This window comes from Eleutherodactylus coqui, chromosome 1, assembly GCF_035609145.1.
Source record: "Eleutherodactylus coqui strain aEleCoq1 chromosome 1, aEleCoq1.hap1, whole genome shotgun sequence".
In the NCBI taxonomy this organism is placed as follows: domain Eukaryota; kingdom Metazoa; phylum Chordata; class Amphibia; order Anura; family Eleutherodactylidae; genus Eleutherodactylus; species Eleutherodactylus coqui.
In genome coordinates, this window is record NC_089837.1 from 271,570,019 (window position 1) to 271,595,223 (window position 25,205).

General features: G+C 44.7%; 1 long non-coding RNA gene across 1 annotated transcript; it reads left to right on the plus strand.

Annotated features, from left to right (window-relative positions):
• Positions 1-6,480: 6,480 nt before the first annotated feature.
• On the plus strand, positions 6,481-13,449 carry LOC136633315 (uncharacterized). Its single transcript, XR_010793256.1, has 2 exons — positions 6,481-7,709; positions 11,114-13,449. It is a non-coding gene; the product is annotated as an uncharacterized lncRNA (long non-coding RNA).
• Positions 13,450-25,205: the final 11,756 nt, after the last annotated feature.

Genomic DNA, 25,205 nt, shown 5'->3' on the forward strand with positions numbered 1-25,205 from the left:
GCAGCCTGGACAGTACTGCACATGGATAGATGTGGCCCTAGAAAGGACCGTTGGGGTTCTTGAAGCCTACACTAACTCCTAACACTCTCCCTGCCTAACCCCCACTTCTGTCCCTATTGCAGGGCGCAATGCTCTGCAGATCCAATTTTGGAAAAAAAAATAAAAAATACTGTGCTAACACAGTACTGCACACTAGTAGATGTGGCCCTAAGAAGGGCCGTTGGGGTTCTTGAAGCCTACACTAACTCCTAACACTCTCCCTACAGCAGCTCCAGCACGATAGTACTTTCCCTCAGCTAAGTCACAAGGCATGTGTGGCGAGCCGCGGGAGGGGCCGATTTTTATACTCGGGTGACATCAGATCTCCCCAGCCACTCACAGCAGGGGGGTGGTATAGGGCTTGAACGTCACAGGGGGAAGTTGTAATGCCTTCCCTGTCTTTCAATTGGCCAGAAAAGCGCGCTAACGTCTCAGAGAGGAAACTGAAAGTAACCGGAACACCGCGTGGTACTCGTTACGAGTAACGAGCATCCCGAACACCCTAATATTCGCACGAATATCAAGCTCGGACGAGTACGTTCGCTCATCTCTAATTACTACCCAATCACCAGGCTGCAATTCATGTGTACCTTCAAGAGAGTACAGATCTGCAATGAAAAAGAACACTTGGTCGTATGTTACTTTAAGTTTCTTACTTAGAGGATAACATAATTTCTTAGGGTGCCATACTGCAGTTTTTGTTGTAAATACAGTCCCAGTCTTGGCACACTTCTAAACAAAATTTCATAAGGAGACAAGCCTGTTTTCTTGGTATGGACATATCTTACAGAGAAGAGGGCCAAAGGCAAACACTCAGTCCAGGGTTTGTCAATCTCCCTCATGGCCTTCTGTATTTTTAATTTCAGGGTGCCATTCAGCCTTTTCACCCTACCACTACTCTGTGGGTGGTATGGAGTGTGAAAGGTCTGAGTGATGCCCAGATCTAACATTATTAGAGATGAGCGAACGTACTCGTCCGAGCTTGATGCTCGTTCGAGTATTAGCGTGTTCGGGATGCTCGTTATTCGTAACGAGTACCACGCGATGTTCGGGTTACTTTCACTTTCATCTCTGAGACGTTAGCGCGCTTTTCTGGCCAATAGAAAGACAGGGAAGGCATTACAACTTCCCCCCTGCGACGTTCAAGCCCTATACCACCCCCCTGCAGTGAGTGGCTGGCGAGATCAGGTGTCACCCGAGTATAAAAATCGGCCCCTCCCGCAGCTCGCCACAGATTTGTTCTGACATAGAGGGGGGAAAGTGCTGTCCTGGTGGAGCTGCTATAGGGAGAATGTTAGGAGTATTTTAGGCTTCAAGAACCCCAACGGTCCTTCTTAGGGCCACATCTAACTGTGTGCAGTACTGTGGAGGCTCATTTTTGCAGTGTTGCACATTTTTTTTTTTTTTGTATATCGGCCGTGCAGAGCATTGCGCCCTGCAGTAATACTCCAGGGCCAGAAGTGGTGGTTAGGCAGGGACAGAAGACATATTGATTGAATATAGGCAGTGGGTCTTTGCAAAAACATTTGGGGAAAAAAATCTATTTGGGCTGCCTGTGAGTGTCCTCAGTGTTCTGGGTCTCTGCTGGGTGTAGTAGTCCTCCAAATTCATACGCAGCCAGCTAAGTGTTACAGCAGGCTTGCGCAAAATTATTTCCTGGCGTTCCGTAAGCGAAGTCAGCCTCTAACCACAGGCCAATAAGCGGCACATTTAATTACAGCGTTCTGTTTCTGCATTACTGGTAATACAGCATGCTGAGGGGTAGGCCTAGAGGACGTGGACGCGGCCGAGGACGCGGAGGCCCAAGTCAGGGTGTGGGCACAGGCCGAGCTCCTGATCCAGGTGTATCGCAGCCGACTGCTGCGGGATTAGGACAGAGGCACGTTTCTGGCGTCCCCACATGCATCGCACAATTAATTGGTCCACGCGGGAGACCTTTATTAGAAAATGAGCAGTGTGAGCAGGTCCTGTCGTGGATGGCAGAAAGTGCATCCAGCAATCTATCGTCCACCCACAGTTCTGCGCCGTCCACTGCTGCAACTCAGAATCCTCTGGCTGCTGCTCCTCCTTCCTCCCAGCCTCCTCACTCCATTACAATGACACATTCTGAGGAGCGGGCAGACTCCCAGGAACTGTTCTCGGGCCCCTGCTCAGATTGGGCAGCAGTGGTTCCTCTCCCACCAGAGGAGTTTATCGTGACTGATGTCCAACCATTGGAAAGTTCCCGGGGTCCGGGGGATGAGGCTGGGGACTTCCGGCAACTGTCTCAAGACCTTTCAGTGGGTGAGGAGGACGATGACGATGAGACACAGTTGTCTATCAGTGAGGTAGTAGTAAGGGCAGTAAGTCCGAGGGAGCGGCGCACAGAGGATTCGGAGGAAGAGCAGCAGGACAATGAGGTGACTGACCCCACCTGGTTTGCTACGCCTACTGAGGACAGGTCTTCAGAGGGGGAGGCAAGGGCAGCAGCAGTGCAGGTTGCAAGAGGCAGTGCGGTGTCCAGGGGTAGAGGCAAGGCCAGACCGAATAATCCACCAACTGTTTCCCAAAGTGCCCCCTCGCGCCATACCACCTTGCAGAGGCCGAGGTGCTCAAAGGTCTGGCAGTTTTTCACTGAGAGTGCAGACGACCGACGAACAGTGGTGTGCAACCTTTGTCGCGCCAAGATCAGCCGGGGAGCCACCACCACCAGCCTCACCACCACCAGCATGCGCAGACATATGATGGCCAAGCACCCCACAAGGTGGGACGAAGGCTGTTCACCGCCTCCAGTTTGCACCACTGCCTCTCCCCCTGTGCCCCAACCTGCCACTGAGATCCAACCCCCCTCTGAGGAAACAGGCACTACTGTCTCCTGGCCTGCACCACCACCCTCACCTCCGCTGTCCTCGGCCCCATCCACCAATGTCTGTCAGCGCACCATCCAGCCGTCGCTAGCACAAGTGTTTGAGCGCAAGCGCAAGTACGCCGCCACGCACCCGCACGCTCAAGCGTTAAACGTGCACATTGCCAAATTTATCAGCCTGGAGATGCTGCCGTATAGGGTTGTGGAAACGGAGTCTTTCAAAAATATGATGGCGGCGGCGGCCCCGCGCTACTCAGTTCCCAGTCGCCACTACTTTTCCCGATGTGCTGTCCCAGCCCTGCACGACCACGTCTCCCGCAACATTGTACGCGCCCTCACCAACGCGGTTACTGCCAAGGTCCACTTAACAACGGACACGTGGACAAGCACAGGCGGGCAGGGCCACTATATCTCCCTGACGGCACATTGGGTGAATTTAGTGGAGGCTGGGACAGAGTCAGAGCCTGGGACCGCTCACATCCTACCCACCCCCAGAATTGCGGGCCCCAGCTCGGTGCTGTTATCTGCGGCGGTGTATGCTTCCTGCACTAAACCACCCTCCTCCTCCTCCAACGCAACCTCTGTCTCGCAATCAAGATGTGTCAGCAGCAGCAGCACGTCGCCAGCAGTCGGTGTCGCGCAGCGTGGCATCACAGCGGTGGGCAAGCGTCAGCAGGCCGTGCAGAAACTACTCAGCTTAGGAGAGAAGAGGCACACGGCCCACGAACTGCTGCAGGGTCTGACAGAGCAGACCGACCACTGGCTTGCGCCGCTGAGCCTCCAACCGGGCATGGTCGTGTGTGACAACGGCCGTAACCTGGTGGCGGCTCGGCAGCTCGGCAGCCTCACGCACGTGCCATGCCTGGCCCACGTCTTTAATTTGGTGGTTCAGCGCTTTCTGAAAAGCTACCCACGCTTGACAGACCTGCTCGGAAAGGTGCGCCGGCTCTGCGCACATTTCCGCAAGTCCCACACGGACGCTGCCACCCTGCGCACCCTGCAACATGGATTTAATCTGCCAGTGCACCGACGGCTGTGCGACTTGCCCACACGGTGGAACTCTACGCTCCACATGTTGGCCAGGCTCTATGAGCAGCGTAGAGCTATAGTGGAATACCAACTCCAACATGGGCGGCGCAGTGGGAGTCAGCCTCGTCAATTCTTTTCAGAAGAGTGGGCCTGGTTGGCAGACATCTGCCAGGTCCTTGGAAAGTTTGAGGAGTCTACCCAGGTGTGAGCGGCGATGCTGCAATCATTAGTGTCACCATTCCTCTGCTATGCCTCTTGAGAAGTTCCCTGCAAAGCATAAAGGCAGACGCTTTGCGCTCGGAAACAGAGCCGGGGAAAGACAGTATGTCGCTGGATAGTCAGAGCACCCTCCTGTCTATATCTCAGCGCGGTGAGGAGGAGGAGGAGGAACATGAGGAGGATGAGGAGGAGGGGGAAGAGACAGCTTGGCCCACTGCTGAGGGTACACATGCTGCTTGCCTGTCATCCTTTCAGCGTGTATGGCCTGAGGAGGAGGAGGAGGAGGATCCTGAAAGTGATCTTCCTAGTGAGGACAGCCATGTGTTGCGTACAGGTACCCTGGCACACATGGCTGACTTCATGTTAGGATGCCTTTCTCGTGACCCTCGCGTTACATGCATTCTGGCCACTACGGATTACTGGGTGTACACACTGCTTGACCCACGGTATAAGGAGAACCTTTCCACTCTCATACCCGAAGAGGAAAGGGGTTCGAGAGTGAGGCTATACCACAGGACCCTGGCGGACAAACTGATGGTAAAATTCCCATCCGACAGCGCTAGTGGCCGAAGGCGCAGTTCCGAGGGCCAGGTAGCAGGGGAGGCGCGGAGATCAGGCAGCATGTACAGCACAGGCAGGGGAACACTCTCTAAGGCCCTGGACAGCTTTATGGCTCCCCAGCAAGACTGTGTCACCGCTCCCCAGTCAAGGGTGAGTCGGCGGGAGCACTGTAAAAGGATGGTGAGGGAGTACGTAGCCGATCGCACGACCGTCCTCGGTGACGCCTCTGCCCCCTACAACTACTGGGTGTCGAAGCTGGACACGTGGCCTGAACTCGCGCTGTATGCCCTGGAGGTGCTTGCTTGTCCTGCGGCTAGCGTCTTGTCAGAGAGGGTGTTTAGTGCGGCTGGGGGAATCATCACAGATAAGCGTACCCGCCTGTCAACCAACAGTGCCGACAGGCTTACACTCATCAAGATGAACAAAGCCTGGATTTCCCCAGACTTCTCTTCTCCACCAGCGGACAGCAGCGATACCTAAGCAATACGTAGGCTGCACCCGCGGATGGAAGCATCGTTCTCTATCCCCATCAAAAACGGGGACCTTTTTGCTTCATCAATCTGTGTATAATATTCCTCCTCCTCCTCCTGCTCCTCCTCCTGAAACCTCACATAATCACGCCGAACGGGCAATTTTTCTTAGGCCCACAAGGCCAAGTCATATAATTTTTGTAAACAATTTTTATACGTTTCAATGCTCATTAAAGCGTTGAAACTTTCACCTGAACCAATTTTTCTCAGGTACATTAGTACTGTTGATACACCAATTTTGGGGGGCCCTCGCCTGCAGTGTAATCAAATGAATTTTTAGCCCACCTGCATTACAGCTGACGTTACATCAGCTGTGTTGGGCACTGCAATGGGATATATTTATGTACCGCCGGTGGGTTCCAGGGAGCCACCCATGCCGTGGGTCCACAGGGAGTTGTAACTGCATGTGTCCACTTCTAAAGAACCCCAGTCTGACTGGGGCATGCAGTGTGGGCCGAAGCCCACCTGCATTAAGCACGACATTACCTCAGCTGTGTTGGGCAGTGCAATGGGATATATTTATGTACCGCCGGTGGCTTCCTGGCACCCACCCATGCTGTGGGTCCACAGGGACTTCACAATAGGGAGTTGTACCTGCCTGTGTCTATGAATTAAAAACCCCGGTCAGGTTGGGGCATGCAGTGTGGGCCGAAGTCCACCTGCATTTAATCGGACGTTACCTCAGCTGTGATGGGCACTGCAATGGGATACATTTATGTACAGCCGGTGGGTTCCAGGGAGCCACCCATGCTGTGGGTGCACACGGAATTCCCATTGCGGAGTTGTACCTGCCTGTGACTATTTATAAAAAAACGCGGTCTGACTGGAGCATGCAGACACCTTGACAGAATGAATAGTGTGTGGCACATAGGTTCCCCATTGCTATGCCCGCGTGTGCAGCTCCAGATGGAGGTGGCACAGGATTGGATTTCTCATTGCTTCTGTACAGCATTGTGGACAATCGCCCCGCCCCTTTTAAAGAGGGTCGCTGCCTAGCCTTGCCAACCCTCTGCAGTGTGTGCCTGCTTTTCCTCTGGCAGACACACTTATAAATAGACATGAGGGTGGTGTGGCATGAGTGTAGCTGAAGGCTGCGCAGGGACACTTTGGTGTGCGCTGTGGACACTGCGTCGTGCGGGGGGGGTGGGGGTTTGGGCAGCATGTAACCCAGGAGAAGTGGCAGCGGAGTGTCATGCAGGCAGTGATTGTGCTTTGTTGGAGGTAGTGTGGTGGTTAGCTAAGGTATGCATTGATGTAATGGAAATTAAGGTATTATAATTGTTATATGAATTAAAACTGCGCAATTAGAGACGCCATTGAAATATACCAGGAGAAGTTACTTCACAAACTAGGGACATATGTCTAGATGAGATAAGAATATCAAGAAGCTTCCACATGTTAGCTGAAGGGGCCCTAGGAATAACAAGATACTAAGGGAGGGGTTGACGCCTCACACTAAGACTAGAGAATAATGTTCATAAACTAGAAATATGTGGATGTGTATATATATGAATATACATGTATGTATATGTATATATGTGCATATGTATGTGTATGTATATATGAAGGTGCACATGTATGTATGTGTGCCTATATGTATGTAAATGTGGGTATATAAGTAATATTTAATATTACGCCACAGAGTCATGAAAAGGACTACACAAAATGGCCGACCACATGCTTTGCTAAAGTACAGGGAATACATGTGTGTTGATAAGATAAGAACTTCGAGCTACTTGGGCCCCTCAGCACTCCATCAAGAGGTTATTCACTGCTGACTTGGAAGATTCTGGAAGGTATGCAAATGAAGGGTTAAGTTGACCTATGACAAATGTTGGATTGGAAACTAACCAATAAACTGCATAGTTAATTGTCCAATGATGTTGCGACACCCCATTGTAAGGGGACTATAAATAAAGATGCCCGACATCGATTTGTTGGGAATTCTTTGATGAATCCATAACTGTGTGGGCTCTGTCATTTAATTCCTCCGTCATATGGCGTACTGAACTCTAGGTGTGAGCAGCCCTACTGCACGGGTCACCTAGACTTCGGTTGCAGGGTACACTCTGCTGTCCCTCACCAGGCTATCGCTGTAGCATGGGTCATATGACGTCATTCACAAGGTACACTCCGCTTTCCCTAGACGGCTATATATATTTTTGCCGTGACATTTTTGGTGGAGAATGAAGCGGGCCTCACAACAGCACCCCTAGCCACGGACGCTCCGGAGGTGGAGACCAGGACACAGAGAGACCGCGGTAAGTAACCCATTGTGTTACTGCCTGTCTCCTGAGCTCTGCTCCCTGTTCTGTGGTTTGGTGTGTGACGTGATGCGCTGTTTAGTGTACTAGTGAATGTTGCTGCTTTAAATGTGCTTATCTGTTCCCTCCTATGTGCTCCTCCTGAGTCTGTCAGATTTATTTGTGTAACTTTTCCTGTATTGACTGTCGCTGGCTGCAAGGTCTTAGACTGACACTTTTATGGTATGTCCAAATGTGTTAATGACTATTCTATATGTGATGACAAAGTTTTGTGTGTACAGAGACTCCCTTTGACTGAGGGAATAAGACCTTTTAAGCATTACATAGACTGACAATACAGAAGGGAACAGCCTGCAGATATATATGTACATGTCATGTGCACGCTATATAATGACCCAGATGACAAGATTGACTTGACCGTTATATGTGACACAACTTACGATACAGTGCAGTTAAATTACTTTAAAGATGCTGTTATTCAAATAACTTACTGTTGACGAGTGCATTTTTGTCAGATGCAATGAGTTAACTTACCGCAACCCGTCTGTAGCAGATTACACTAATATTGGCAGACTGCCAATTGACTTCTAAGAGACAGAATATGTATAGATAAGAGTTTATTGCTGTCACCGCAACTTGGGGAGAATATATATATATATATATATTACATTATTTATTAATTAATTTAGTTAATTGCATTCCTAGTGGAGTTTTTATGATTTTTGTTAACAACACATGTTTGATAGATTGCTGTGAAGTGCCTGTAGGTCTTCAGCAGCTGATAATTCCCCAGCATTATAAGTGTATATGTGTAATCCAATTTCACTGTCAAAGAGGTGAATTGGACAATGACTCAATGTACTGCATTGCCCTTAAGTCACTGATGTATGAACAGCAGTAGCAGTTGAGTTGCCCCCATTTCCCATAAGTATATACATGTATGGCATGCATGCCAATGTATAGATGCCGGCCGGCTAAAATGTTGTTGTTTCTCTGAGTGATAAAAGTTTTCTTTTGGTACTGAGGTAGGTGAGATTCAGCTTATTCACCACCGTGACCTGGGTATGCGCAACCTGGGTAGGACGATGCAGTGAGCCATTGTAATAAAGCCATGAGTATTATCAATAAGCTTTATATCATCACCCATCTTGGTCACTTTGGGGTGGTATCAGCCCCATAGGGTACAAGACGGAGGTGGATTTTTTTCGCCTAGTGACCCGTCATGACGGCACTGGGGTGGTATCAGCCCCAGACGGCTGTGCATAGACAAAGGGGGGGGAGCATCCACCTATGTGATGACATTTGTACATGATTTTGCAGGATACACCTGAGGCTTAGTAATAACCAGGTGGATCATGGAAGGCTCACTGGGAAATGAGGGGGAAGGGGAAGTATGTGTTCAAACACCCACTAGGCAGATAATCCACGAGACAGTAAGCACCCCTGTCAGATGCGCTGATTGCAATAGATTGACTTATAAGAGTGTCGATAACTTAGACAATAGAGACACAGTAGTGACAGATGACAGAACATCTGCGCATACACACACAGTTATTGGACTGGGACAGTATACAGAGTTTATACAAGTTTACATTGACAATGACAATCTTCGCAAGCAACTTTATGCTCAGACACTAGACATTCAGGAAAAGAGAAAGACTATAACACAGCTGAGAAAGATTGGGCGAAGATATAGGACGCTGTATAGACAGCTTAGGGTCCAGCATAAAAGGTTAATATTGCTGACTTGTTACCCTGCTGTACTGGTGAGACATCTGCATACGGAGACCACCAACCGCTGCCCCCACACATAATGTGTTCAGAATGCAGTATTATATGTTTTGTTGTTATCTGAGCTGTTGATAGAATTTCCCTTCACATTTAATAACTGCATATCTCTATAGTATTTGTACATGGTTTATATATATTTTGTTTTCTGCCTCTCTCACAACCAGTAGATGGCCACTGCTGGGAAGTGACGGTTTTGGTAAGAACACAATGTCAGCATTACAATATAGACACTTAGTTTTAGCTGATGCATGTAATGCCCTTGGTAAATTAGTATTTCACCTGTGCTAAAGAATATTGTGAACATGAGTACTAAATAATTATAACATACATAGAAAATGTACAGCTCAGGCTGTGTATGATATATATTGAGAATATATGTATTCGTTCTGCTTATTTCAAGTGCTATACAGTCCTCACAGGTATATTACAGTCAGACTCTCGGGTTTGTCTGGCATTCCTAATTGGCGGAGAGATAAATAAATATATAGGATTAACACACTTTTATGTCAAGGACATGCCCAGTATATGTATCAGGGCGGTATTGTGGTATTTATTTTGAAACGTGTACAGATTCTTCTACCCCCATATTTTGTTTTGTGGTGTACTTCTAAATCCGGCAGAAGCCATGTGGCTGGATTGGGCGCTATACCGCACTTCGGTCTTCCGCTGGATTTAGAAGGGGGGAGAAAGACTGAGAATATTTTGAGAATATTTTAGTTTTTTTAGTTACAGTAATAGGATGCACTCCTGTCACCTGACCGCATTACCCTCATGTCACAAGAAACTGAGGGATTTGAATATGTAAAACGATGAACTGATGGCTAATTTAGATTTTAAGTTTTGTTTTGTAGATGGCTGAGGATACCAGGGACATGGCAGGTACAGCAGTATGCAGCAGTCACACAGAATGAGGTAACAAGAGCAGAACCATTTCCACCTCATCTGTCAGCACAGGAGGCGGAAGTGAAGGCCCTGACAGAAGCATGTAGAGCGGCAGAGGGTAAGGCAAACATATTCACAGATTACGGCCTAATATGCAGGCTCTTATGTTGCTCATATAGCTAGGGATAATAGAGGAGGACTGAATAGAAGCAAAAGGAAACGCACGTGTGGGCGCTGCTGCCAAGGCAGCTGTAGCAAGACCTAGGGAAGAGGGTTAGGTCAACGTCCAAACCTGTAACCCCGGCCCCTCCAGTGAGATTAATAACTGAGCTGCTGGACGAAGGCAGGGGCAAGCCAGACGGATGCCGGCCTGTGTGAGGAGACCACTGACTATGTCTCTCTCATGCCCTCTACTCGATGATGGCCCATTGTGCACACGGAGAAACACACCAGTCAAAGACTGATGTGAAACCTTGTGTCTCAACATTGGATTATTCCTGGATTCAGCACGGTCGCAGCCAGGTATACCCAGGAGCATATGACCTGTGCTTTACATACATAGGGAGAGTAGTGAAGACAGCACAGAGGCACACACCTGGGCCGCTCTACCCACTTCTAAAGGTTGCAAATTTGTATATTATGCCATATCTGTGTTGACAGCTTATCTGTATACGTTAAGGCCTGTCCGATCAGGTATCGTTTTGCCACTACAGAGGTAGCAACCAAATTGTTGAACGAGGTAATTTTGTGGTTATGGGATTCCAGAGACAATAGAAATAACGGCTTTTCACACTCCCTGCTTCTGCATTGTATCCCCTTTGGATTAGCTTCCAGTACAGGGCGGTACTTTCAGCAGAAGTTGCAGATACAGTATGGTACTTTCTCTGGATATGTACAGGCCCTGTAGAAACATTTATATTTGATGCATAAACCAGTGTTTGCTTCCTTTCCAGATCCTGACTCCGTGTATACAACACATGTTCTGGAGCCAGGATATTGGAAACATGTTCTGATGATAACAGCCACTTCAGTGAAGCCTGAAGGGAAAACAAACTGGGTTCACGCTGGTCACTGCCAGAGAGTGACCGTGGCAGGAGAGTAATCATGTATCATTGTACCCTATGTAAAATAAATGTAATAATTATCCTCATAATAATAATGGGGAAGGGGTAATGGTATGACACCCTACTGGGAGCAATAGGTATTGCAGTGGGAGTACTGAACTTTACTGATATGATCTCAGGCCAGAGCAAATGAGGCTCAGGCAGTAAATCTACAGGCCCAGTAGACGCCATTCATTTATTCTCCTCAGTGTTTAATGTTTGGATTGTGATACAATGTGTTAAGAATTTTAAAATGCTAGCTTAGCTGCTCAGCCTAATTGCTTAAATATTAGAGTGTTAATGCTATAGAATGTAGGTTCAGAGATATATGTATACTCAGTCTAACTTAATGACCAATAATGAGCATTTGTGAAGAAATATTATCTGATTGATGAAAAACACTTACAAATCACACATTGAGACTGAGAAACAGAAAAATATAAACTTTAAAGTGTCTAATATTTATATGTATTCTTCTAACATTGTGGAATTGTTGTCCCTCCAGTATCACCTCTAAGGAGAAATCTCCATGATGTCTATCATACTGGTTGACCTAATCTATGAAGCTATTGAGCCATAGAGCAAAGCAGCAAGTACTGTTCGCTTACAAAGACTGCATTCTGCATGAGTTATGGACAGCTGAACAAAGATGGACTGTACTTTGAAATGTGTTTCCTAAACACCTCTTTACAATATTGTGTTCCGCTTCTGCTTGTCTCATGAAGACACACGCACGCTCCTTCTCCTACCCAGGGATAGCATAGCTGCCACAGGTTCCAGCGAGGGGATGCCCTACGGGGTGTTACCTTGTATGGGTAAAGGGTGTGGACTCCTGAAGAGAGCCCAAGGCGTTTATGCCCTTCTCCCAGTGTTAGGTAAGGCAACCTGCTCCTGTAGGATAGTTTAGTTTGGGGTCAGGAAGGAGAATGAGATATTTGCGTGGTATAACATAGTAGGACAGCAGAGGTGATCTCAAAACAGTGGAAACAATGAAGAATACATATTTGTGTCATGATAATAAAATTGTATATGTGTCTTTGAGTTAACATATATTGAAATATTAAGAGTAGCAGTAATAGGGCTGATCGGGAAGATAATAAAGTGTTGTGTTTCTTAGAAATTTAAACTCTAGGAGTTGACATATCAAGTAACATATTGGGTGAGTATATACATGATGTAAGAATAAATCATGTACGTCGCTGTTCTCTTAAGGAGCAAGTAACCAAGGTCCAGGTAATGCTCTCTGGTATGTTAAAAAGTGATTAAAGCACTATAACTACCTACGAGACCAGGAACTGGTAATGAGACACCTGTTATCACAGGGGTCATCCTTGAAAAAAGCATAAGATAATAGCGACATAGAATATAATGTGTTCTTTGAATGTATATATTTTACTAATTGTGAAGAGGAGGACGTTAAGAAGCCACCGCAGGAAGATTGCATTGCCCAGTTTCAAATCATATAAGAGGAGGAGATGTAATGGAAATTAAGGTATTATAATTGTTATATGAATTAAAACTGCGCAATTAGAGACGCCATTGAAATATACCAGGAGAAGTTACTTCACAAACTAGGGACATATGTCTAGATGAGATAAGAATATCAAGAAGCTTCCACATGTTAGCTGAAGGGGCCCTAGGAATAACAAGATACTAAGGGAGGGGTTGACGCCTCACACTAAGACTAGAGAATAATGTTCATAAACTAGAAATATGTGGATGTGTATATATATGAATATACATGTATGTATATGTATATATGTGCATATGTATGTGTATGTATATATGAAGGTGCACATGTATGTATGTGTGCCTATATGTATGTAAATGTGGGTATATAAGTAATATTTAATATTACGCCACAGAGTCATGAAAAGGACTACACAAAATGGCCGACCACATGCTTTGCTAAAGTACAGGGAATACATGTGTGTTGATAAGATAAGAACTTCGAGCTACTTGGGCCCCTCAGCACTCCATCAAGAGGTTATTCACTGCTGACTTGGAAGATTCTGGAAGGTATGCAAATGAAGGGTTAAGTTGACCTATGACAAATGTTGGATTGGAAACTAACCAATAAACTGCATAGTTAATTGTCCAATGATGTTGCGACACCCCATTGTAAGGGGACTATAAATAAAGATGCCCGACATCGATTTGTTGGGAATTCTTTGATGAATCCATAACTGTGTGGGCTCTGTCATTTAATTCCTCCGTCATATGGCGTACTGAACTCTAGGTGTGAGCAGCCCTACTGCACGGGTCACCTAGACTTCGGTTGCAGGGTACACTCTGCTGTCCCTCACCAGGCTATCGCTGTAGCATGGGTCATATGACGTCATTCACAAGGTACACTCCGCTTTCCCTAGACGGCTATATATATTTTTGCCGTGACAATTGCTAATGAGGGCTTTTCAGAAGTCAAAGTTGTTGGGAGGGGGGGGTCCCACTCTTGCCGCTATTGTGGCTTAATAGTGGGACCTGGGAACTTGAGATGCAGCCCAACATGTAGCCCCTCGCCTGCCCTATCCGTTTCTGTGTCGTTCCCATCACTTTCTTGAATTGCCCAGATTTTCACAAATGAAAACCTTAGCGAGCATCGGCGATATACAAAAATGCTCGGGTCGCCCATTGACTTCAATGGGGTTCGTTACTCAGAACGAACCCTCGAGCATCGCGAAAAGTTCGTCCCGAGTAACGAGCACCCGAGCATTTTGGTGCTCGCTCATCTCTAAACATTATGTGTTTCATTATTTCTCCTGTGAAGTGGGTACCTCTCTCTGATTTGATCACCTCAGGTACCCCATATCTTACAGATTATCTCGTTCATCAGTTTCTTTGCGGTCATCAGTTACCGAATTGACCGGATAGCCTCACACCACCCCAACATGTCCACATATACTAACACAAATTCATGCTTGTCTTTGCGGGGCAGTTGAATGTAATCAATTTGCAGTCTCTGAAACGGGTAGAGTGGTCCAGGTGCGTGTTTCTGAGGTACTTTGACTTTTTACCCTGGATTGCTTTACGGCATAAATCATGCAAAATTGGACAAATGATGCGGCAGCTACAGAAAAACCAGGGGCCAACCAGAATTTCTCCAACATTGCAACCATTGCTGTTCTTGATAGATGCGTTCTTTCCATGAATCAGCTGGGCCATCATAGGGAACAGGGCACGTGGGAGGCAAACTCTGTTAACAGTTCTCCTTATGCCGTCATCTTCCTGGGCCCCAGCTTTCGTCCACTTGTCTTTTTCCTCTTTGCTGGCTTATGTTGAGAAAGTCTTAATAATGTCCATGTCAGATGAAACAGGTTTCCCTGTGTCTGCTTTAGAACAAAATGTCTCTGTATCTGTATCAGAACAAAATGTCTCTCTTGTGACTGGGTCAGGGTCTGTATGCTGCGTATCAAAATCCCCCTTTTCTTCTTTCTTTTCCATGGTTGTATCTTTTGTACGTGCTTTGATCTTTAGTACTGCTATCTTATCTGGCCATAGCAGGGCCTCAATTAATTCTTTTACTGCAGCCCCTTTCTTAATAGGTTGTCCAGCAGAGGTTAAAAATTGTCTGGCCTTCCATATTGGGCCGTAATCATGAGCAATGCCGAAAGCATACCTGGAGTCAGTGTACACATTAGCTGTCTTACCTGTGGCCACTCTACACGCCTCTGTGAGTGTTTTAATTCCGCTTCTTGTGCTGAGACATGCGGAGGCAGAGACTCTGCTTTTACGGTGTCATGTTGTGTTACGACTGCATAACCAGAGTGGAATCGGCCATCTTCACCCTGATAACGAGAACCGTCTACAAAAAGTTCAGAATCAGGATTATCCAATGGTTTTTCAACAACATTTTCAAAACCTGCTGTTTCTTGTTGCATCAATTCTATGCAATCATGCTCATGTGTGTATCATCAAATGTGTCATCATCAGTTTCTGTATTTTCCCCTTCCCCCCCTCCTCCCTCCCCCCTTTTGGAATCCGGATAATCCACTGGCAATAGAATAGCCGGATTCAAGGTAGTACATCCTTGACAGGTAATTTTAGGAGGCATGAGGAGTGCACATTGCAAACAGATCTGTCTGGCTGAATAGTAGGCCACAGACCGTGGCCTGCCACCATGTTGTTGGCAAAGTACTGCTGTAGCATGCCCAGACAGTTCTGTACAGTAAAGTCGGAAAGGAAGTTGATAGTTGGGTAGACCCAGTGCAGGAGAAGAAGTGATAGCCTGTTTTAGCAAATGAAAGTTAGTGACAGCTTGTTCAGAAAACGTGAAGGGAGTGGTTTTGAGACAGTCATAGAGTGGTTGCATAAGTAGCGAAGCTGAACGTAACCAAGACCTGCAGAATAATACAAGACCTAAAAATGTTCGGAGTTTTTCAGCAGAATTTGAGAAAGGCAAATTTTGAATAGCCTTTTTCCTTTCTTCCGTCAAATGCCTGGTTTCTCATAACAGGCAGTGACCAAGATAGATTACCTTCTACTTACAGAACTAAAGATTGTCTTTTAAAACTTCACATCTATTATCTGCTAGCAAATAGAGCAGGGAGATTAATGCCTGCTGGCAAATTTAGAGATTGTCAGCACATAGTAACAAATCATCCACATATTGTAGCAAAACCACCCCTTGTGGCCAGGGCCAGGCCTGTAGAAAAGTTTGTAGGGCCTGTGTGTACATATTTGGAAAATTCTGCGCTCCTTGTGGCAGAACTGTTCAAGTGTACTGTTTTCCCCTGAAAGTGAATGCAAAGAGATATTGTGAATCGGGCTGCAATACAACTGACATAAAGGCTGACATAAATTGCTAAGGTCAATCACTGTAAAATAGGTGGCGCTAGTGGGTACTTGTACTTGGAGGCTTTTCCTTTAAAACCCCTGTCTCTGCATTATCATGACAGCTCCAGGGTTTGTAACCCATTCAGATATTTCATTTAATTGTATTCCTTTTTCTGCCTGCAACAGATTCTTATATTCAGTCTGCCGCCATTCAGGCTTGCATTCCTGTAATTTCTTGCAAATGGAGGGTTTAAGACCTTCCACAAAAGATAATGCTAACACAGAAGTCCCAATGTTACCATTAGTTATTCCGCTATACCCAAGGTCCGCCCACCAATTATATAATTTTTGCCGCATAGGTCTCCACACTTCTCACCCTTTTTCTGCATCACAGTGGACAGGGAAAGGGTAGATTGTCGTAACCTTTCACTAGCCCACTTTTGGAGACCCTCACAGTATTCTTTTTCCGGACTGTATAATTTTTAAATCCACTGCTTCATTATTTTTTTTTATTTATTATTATTTTTTTCTCTCACAGCAGCTTCCCTTAGATTTGACTCTGCTATATACTTTATTAGTAATCACAGGGTAAAGTCCTTTTGGCTTAGGAGCCAAAGGTGCTTCACCTGCTTCTTAACTACGGATGCGCTTAGAAAAGGGTTATTACTGTGCTTTAGACAGTCCGCCCGCAACACAGGCAACACAAACGTCTCTTCTACCATGGATTTTTATAGTTTACAGCCCACGAGTCCAGTAAGGACCCTTTTCCTCGTGAGTACCCTCTTATTAGAATCATAGGGTGGTGGATTTAGTATTTTAAGAGCGTAATACTTTATACCTTTGTACTCTTTTCATTGATAACTTATATCTTAGCTTGTTTTACTTATCCCATACCTATTTATAGCTGCCATACTTCCCTCCCCCCCTGGCAATTCCTGAATTCTTCCCAAAAGGAAGATTTAAGAATTCCAGCTTCTCCTAAGCCTGCTGCTCTTAGCTACTGAATACATCTACATTTTCCTACTGCCCTTTGTCCTTTTTCCATTTTCCTAGCGGTCTTCCATTACCGTTATTTGTGTGTGTGTTTTCTGTTTTATTTCTGCCTGTACTTCCTCCCGCTTTTTCCCACTGACCTTAATTCCTACCCTTTACCTTAAGAAGGGCGTATCCCTGACTAAGATATATATATATATATATATATATATATATATACACTACCGTTCAAAAGTTTGGGGTCACATTGAAATGTCCTTATTTTTGAAGGAAAAGCACTGTACTTTTCAATGAAGATAACTTTAAACTAGTCCTAACTTTAAACAAATGCACTCTATACATTGCTAATGTGGTAAATGACTATTCTAGCTGCAAATGTCTGGTTTTTTGTGCAATATCTACAAAGGTGTATAGAGGCCCATTTCCAGCAACTATCACTCCAGTGTTCTAATGGTACAATGTGTTTGCTCATTGGCTCAGAAGGCTAATTGATGATTAGAAAACTTTTGTGCAATCATGTTCACACATCTGAAAACAGTCTAGCTCGTTACAGAAGCTACAAAACTGACCTTCCTGTGAGCAGATTAAGTTTATGGAGCATCACATTTGTGGGGTCAATTAAACACTCAAAATGGCCAGAAAAAGAGAACTTTCATCTGAAACTCGACAGTCTATTCTTGTTCTTAGAAATGAAGGCTATTCCATGCGAGAAATTGCTAAGAAATTGAAGATTTCCTACAACGGTGTGTACTACTCCCTTCAGAGGACAGCACAAACAGGCTCTAACCAGAGTAGAAAAAGAAGTGGGAGGCCGCGTTGCACAACTAAGCAAGAAGATAAGCACATTAGAGTCTCCAGTTTGAGAAACAGACGCCTCACAGGTACCCAACTGGCATCTTCATTAAATAGTACCCGCAAAACACCAGTGTCAACATCTACAGTGAAGAGGCGGCTGCGGGATTTTGGGCTTCAGGGCAGAGTGGCAAAGAAAAAGCCATATCTGAGACTGGCCAATAAAAGAAAAAGATTAGGATGGGCAAAAGAACACAGACATTGGACAGAGGAAGACTGGAAAAAAGTGTTGTGGACGGATGAATCCAAGTTTGAGGTGTTTGGATCACAAAGAAGAACGTTTGTGAGACGCAGAACAAATGAAAAGATGCTGGAAGAATGCCTGACGCCATCTGTTAAGCATGGTGGAGGTAATGTGATGGTCTGGGGTTGCTTTGGTGCTGGTAAGGTGGGAGATTTGTACAGGGTAAAAGGGATTCTGAATAAGGAAGGCTATCACTCCATTTTGCAACGCCATGCCATACCCAGTGGACAGCGCTTGATTGGAACCAATTTCATCCTACAACAGGACAATGACCTTAAACACACCTCCAAATTGTGCAAGAACTATTTACAGCAGAAGCAGGCAGCTGGTATTCTATCGGTAATGGAGTGGCCAGCGCAGTCACCAGATCTGAACCCCATTGAGCTGTTGTGGGAGCAGCTTGACCGTATGGTACGCCAGAAGTGCCCATCCAACTTGTGGGAGATGCTTCTAGAAGCGTGGGGTGCAATTTCTCAAGCTTACCTCAACAAATTAACAGCTAGAATGTCAAAGGTGTGCAATGCTGTAATTGCTGCAAAAGGAGGATTCTTTGACGAAAGCAAAGTTTGATGTAAAAACAATGTTATTTCAAATACAAATCATTATTTCTAACCTTGTCAATGTCTTGACTCTATTTTCTATTCATTTCACAACGCATGGTGGTGAATAAGTGTGACTTTTCATGGAAAACACAAAATTGTTTGGGTGACCCCAAACTTTTGAACGGTAGTGTATATATGTCTATATAAAATAGCCTTTTATTCTATTTTATTTCCCAAGGCGCAGTTTAAAGGGGATTTTTGTAACAAGCACTTCCTGTAGCAAAACTCTTCCTGTCTTACAGGATTCCGCAATCATACACACCCAAGTTAAGAGGACAAAGTACAGCAGTAGCTTAGCAGCGCTCTAGTATATGCTGAAGGGAATCATTATAAAACATAAAACATGGGACGCAACATTCTCACCAGCCAAAATGACATACCAGATCCCTTTTACAGGTTCTTTAAAAAACCTTTTAAAAACACTTACCCACTTGGCTCCGGATGGAAAGAGGAGAATTTTCAGAAAAGCACAGATTTTATAGTAAGATAAAAAAAAATCTTACCTTTTTACAGCGCTGTTTTTAAATCTGTGGTTTCCTGGTATCCTCACTCCTCACTGCTAGGTTCGGGGTCAAAGGGGAAAGATCTCTGCCTTGATAAGGACGGTTTCGGCACCAATTTGTTAGGGAATAAAACAACACCCTGTCAGTATGTCAGTTGGTCGTCCAAATTAAAAATAAAATGGGTAAGTCTGCAGACTTGAAAAACCGTCAGTATATACGGGTATATCAATTGATAGAGAGCAGAAATAAGGACACGCAGCCTAGGTGTACCAAATCTACTCTGATTTATTACTCATAGCGCGTCTTTTTTATAGACATGTTACATATTTAAAATGACATTGATTCTGAGCCAAACATTACATAGTTTGTTTACATCACTCAATATTCTGCCACATGTTCGTTCAAAGTCTATTCATAATACTGAAAACTTTCCATTCTTTAGTAATTCTGTATTTTTCCCAAATACGTGTCTAAACATCATAATGATTTAGCATATTCATTTATAAATACAGGTTTGTCTTTATGACTTTATTTTAAGGTAAATTTATTGGTTATATCAGCTATAGCCTAGTGTTAATTGGTTTCTTATCAGTTAAGGTCTGTACCTTAAACCATCGCCTGACTAGTCACCAGCTAGGGTTTATTGCTGGTTAAGTTCAAGCTGACCTTCTACCAAGGCCTAAATCTTATACAAGAAATGATTTCTCTATAACAGTAGAACCTAGAATAATATCACAAAAGCTGGGGTCCTGGGTAATTTCCCCCACAAGGGCAATAATAAATATGGACAGCAATTTCCAAGCTATCCGTATCTGTGGTCCCAGGAGTATAGAGGGTTATAGAGACACCCTCCACCCACCCACTTACTCCATGCGCTGTCATCCACAACTTACCAGTTTATAAATGAATTGGCCATGTGATCGTACTATGTCCGGATCATGTGACCAGCGTAATGACGTCACCCATCTCACGTAACCGACGCGCTGACGTCAGAGTAGGACGCGCGCATGTGCGATCAGGCCGTTTCTGTCACAGTACACGGCAGCTGTACTATGAAGGATATTTAACTAACAGCAGCTGGAAATGGCGATCGGACTCAAGTACAGGTGGGGTAACTTACTTTCCCTGATAGCGGCGCTCTGTAGCTCTAATTCTTGCGGGTAATCCTGGACACATTTAGTATTACATGTAGTAATGAAGCTGACTCCACCTACCACATTCGTTGATTGGCTAAAAATGTTCATATCCACCCATAATGGGAGGTCCAGCAGGGTATATCTTCTGCCACATACTGGGCTCACAATCATATGCCCTGACTCACCATGAGAGTCAGGCAGTAATACAACTAATCCTGCTCTAACATCTTTAGCTCTTAAAAAATAGAGCTACATCTTTTTAAAAAGCTGAATTGTGGCTAATCTTCTCCTAACACTACCTTTACGAAATATCCAGATCTCATCAATCTGGTGTTTGTTATTTGGTGCTTCTGATTCCTACTTGGCGCAATGTAAAACCTTAAGGGGCAAATGTCCTCTTATGCATTGCTCTTCTTTAGTGCATCATCTCTTTACGATACTTCATCATTTAGGCATGACAGGTTCACCTCAGTCATTCTGCTCAGATCAAGTTGGGGTATTAAAAATATACACATAGCTCCTGATGAACTACTGGCAACCACAGTAGGGAAACGCGTAGAGCCGTAATCTTTTCTGTTTCTACTTCTACATCATGCCAGTCGTGTACTGACACAATTTTTAAGCCAGTTTTTTTTTTTGATTGGTGTTACATCGATAATACACAAGAAATCACTGCGACAAATAAGGCTCTTGGAGCAAATACAACCTTATCACTGAAAGGCCTTAAAACTAAAAAACTTTTATTAATATAAAGATAAAAAAAACACTTCCCCGAATCTGAGGTGGTTAGGACTAAACAGACACACAACTACAAACAAGACACATATTCATCTTGACAAGAATGAATTGGGGGTTGGTAAGCATTAGCAGTATAACGGAGTGAATAAGCCCCTAAATACTTGGGGGTTCCGTGTCATACATCTAACACGAAGATAGTTTCTCGTAGGTTAACCAAAATGCCAGAGAAATGACTATGTAGAGGTTATCCCTGATGCCAAACTAAGCGTTTAGTTAATGAGCTTGTAGGCACCAAAGTGGCACACGTGAAAAGAGCTGCGTATATAAGCAGCCTTAATTGTCGTATATGTAATACGGAGAATAAATCTAAACACGGGTTGGATGATATGCCCAAATTCCCGTTTAAAAAGACTGCGTTTGTAGAAACACTTGTGGCAAAAGTTAGTGAAGCCAAGTGTTTAACATGTTACCTCCCAATAGGACAATAATTAATAGTCTGTCAGAACCCATAGACTACTGGTTTGTCTGAAAAAACATACGTGACTTAACAGCGTTAACTGTAGGTGTCAAGGCACAAAGGCACAACTATCGGGCAGCACTTCTGCTTAACAGACCTGGTAAGTGTATATAGAGGGTCCGTTTAAATAGGGCTTGCTCCTCCTCCAAGGGCGGAGATTGGCCCCAGAGCTCCAATGGGAGAATCAGACAGAGAAATCCCAGGTAGGCGCGTCAGCGCGTCCTCCGGTCACGTGATACGTCACAGGTTATGACGCTTGGTCACGTGAGCGGCTCCGCAACGTAGCGTCTGACGTGTTCATGTGACGCCTCGTCACCTGACATGTGACATTGGATGGTACTGAGCCAGCCCCGTACCGCCTCTTTTCAGGGGATGGAGCAGGTTTAACCTGTTGTGGGGCGCGGCGAGCAACCCGGCGCTGATTTACAGATCGGGATTGTTTTAGGCTGAAGAGCACTATAAATGACAACGTCGCAAAAGAGATACTGCATAGGACAACAAATATTAGCTTAATTATGCCGACCTAAATGAACAAAATGACGGCAGACACTCAAGATTGAAAATTTATCGTACGTGTCTGTCAGTGTGATCATTTCGAATGTGCGCACGGTGGGGAGAAAGACAAGACAAAGGCATATTGTGACAGGTATTATGATAAATGGCACAGTCATTTATCTGCCGTTGGCAAGGCAAAGGTATTGATGATGTTTAAAAATATGCTGTTATATCCCGCTTGCCATGGTAGTTACCCTACAAATAGGACTGCCATATAGGGTAGACAACAGATGTTTGTTTCATTGCTGGAAAAATTAATGAGTATTAATATAGCCATCAATAATCAATTAAATAAGCTATATATATTGTGCATTATTTATAATCTCCTAAAGCAGCAGACCGATACAGCTCGGTCACATCAAGAGTATGATATATTCCCTAGGATTTCCTGAGTCTAACAGCTATTGAATAAGCTCGTTGATGACAAAATACGACAGATTCGAGGTGATGGAGGGTTCCACAATATAAAGTGTTGGAACTCGTTTCATAGATTTATTCAAGATATACTAAAAACATGCATTTTGAAACTCACTGTGGTGATACCCAAATAAATTAAAACTGTGAATACACTCCATATATAAAAGAAGAATTTCAGATGAACGGATCAAATGATAAATTTTCGTTGAGGCCTTTTGGGGCCAGACTATCCAGTTGATGACCTCTTGATGTGACCGAATTTCTAATTTATTTGTTCAAACTAAAATTGAACTATGGTAATTATCAGATGTATATCTGTGTTCTCCGCATTATGCTGGCATTAACGACGTCTCATTAATAAGCCATTACGTCAATGGGGAAGTTCTAAGGCAATATTGTTTTTTCTTGCTGTATCGGTCTGCTGCTTTAGGAGATTATAAATAATGCACAATATATATAGCTTATTTAATTGATTATTGATGGCTATATTAATACTCATTAATTTTTCCAGCAATGAAACAAACATCTGTTGTCTACCCTATATGGCAGTCCTATTTGTAGGGTAACTACCATGGCAAGTGGGATATAACAGCATATTTTTAAACATCATCAATACCTTTGCCTTGCCAACGGCAGATAAATGACTGTGCCATTTATCATAATACCTGTCACAATATGCCTTTGTCTTGTCTTTCTCCCCACCGTGCGCACATTCGAAATGATCACACTGACAGACACGTACGATAAATTTTCAATCTTGAGTGTCTGCCGTCATTTTGTTCATTTAGGTCGGCATAATTAAGCTAATATTTGTTGTCCTATGCAGTATCTCTTTTGCGACGTTGTCATTTATAGTGCTCTTCAGCCTAAGGGTGCGGGCAGACGAGCGTAGGCGTATTTACGTTCGCACGAGCGCAACGTATAATCGCCCGAGCGATCGTTTTTCACCGATCACGACCAGAGCTAGAAAGCGTATTTTCGTTTGTTCCTACCTTGCAAACGGTCTTTTCGGCGATCGAATATGCGTTGGCGCGTATTTCGGTCGCATATGTTCAGTTTTTTTTCGAATTGCCGTTTTTACGCGCCGTAAAATCGCCCATGTGAACGAATACATTCGAAATCATTGCCTCAGATGGTCACGTATATACGTTTGGTCGCAAAAACGCGCCGTTTATGCGCTCGTCTGCCCGCACCCTAAAACAATCCTGATCTGTAAATCAGCGCCGGGTTGCTCGCCGCGTCCCACAACAGGTTAAACCTGCTCCATCCCCTGAAAAGAGGCGGTACGGGGCTGGCTCAGTACCATCCAATGTCACATGTCAGGTGACGAGGCGTCACATGAACACGTCAGACGCTACGTTGCGGAGCCGCTCACGTGACCAAGCGTCATAACCTGTGACGTATCACGTGACCGGAGGACGCGCTGACGCGCCTACCTGGGATTTCTCTGTCTGATTCTCCCATTGAAGCTCTGGGGCCAATCTCCGCCCTTGGAGGAGGAGCAAGCCCTATTTAAACGGACCCTCTATATACACTTACCAGGTCTGTTAAGCAGAAGTGCTGCCCGATAGGGCTCTAACTTATATGTTGTTTAGGCGGCTATCAGTTCTATCGTGCATCAAGCTAGCCACCTAACTGCCTTAATAAATCAACCTGTATCAGCCCTTCTGGACACTCTATAGCTAAGGGACAACAGGAAAACGCTGTTTCCACCGTATATTTAAAAGCGATTCAGCGTTCTTGCTGTTCCCTTGTTGAGTTCAATTAACATCACTAATTGTACTTACCATCTCGTCCTGATGAAGCAGTGCTAACTTAGTTCGCATTGTGGAAACGCGTCGACGACAATTCTAATCGATATCAGACGACAGCTCTGATTGAGAATTATAGATCATGGCTCTAAGGGTCAATTCTAGGAGCTAGTCTCTATAATAATATTCCACAGCTCTTTTCACATCTTAGGAGCAAATCTTTAACCAATTGAATCTTTGCTGTAGAAATTCAATCACGGATTTAATTCCGGGCATTCAACGTGACTTTGTGTGACAACTATCTAGTTGTGCCTTTGTGCCTTGACACCTACAGTTAACGCTGTTAAGTCACGTATGTTTTTTCAGACAAACCAGTAGTCTATGGGTTCTGACAGACTATTAATTATTGTCCTATTGGGAGGTAACATGTTAAACACTTGGCTTCACTAACTTTTGCCACAAGTGTTTCTACAAACGCAGTATTTTTAAACGGGAATTTGGGCATATCATCCAACCCGTGTTTGGATTTATTCTCCGTATTACATATACGACAATTAAGGCTGCTTATATACGCAGCTCTTTTCACGTGTGCCACTTTGGTGCCTACAAGCTCATTAACTAAACGCTTAGTTTGGCATCAGGGATAACCTCTACATAGTCATTTCTCTGGCATTTTGGTTAACCTACGAGAAACTATCTTCGTGTTAGATGTATGACACGGAACCCCCAAGTATTTAGGGGCTTATTCACTCTGTTATACTGCTAATGCTTACCAAACCCCAATTCATTCTTGTCAAGATGAATATGTGTCTTGTTTGTAGTTGTGTGTCTGTTTAGTCCTAACCACCTCAGATTCGGGGA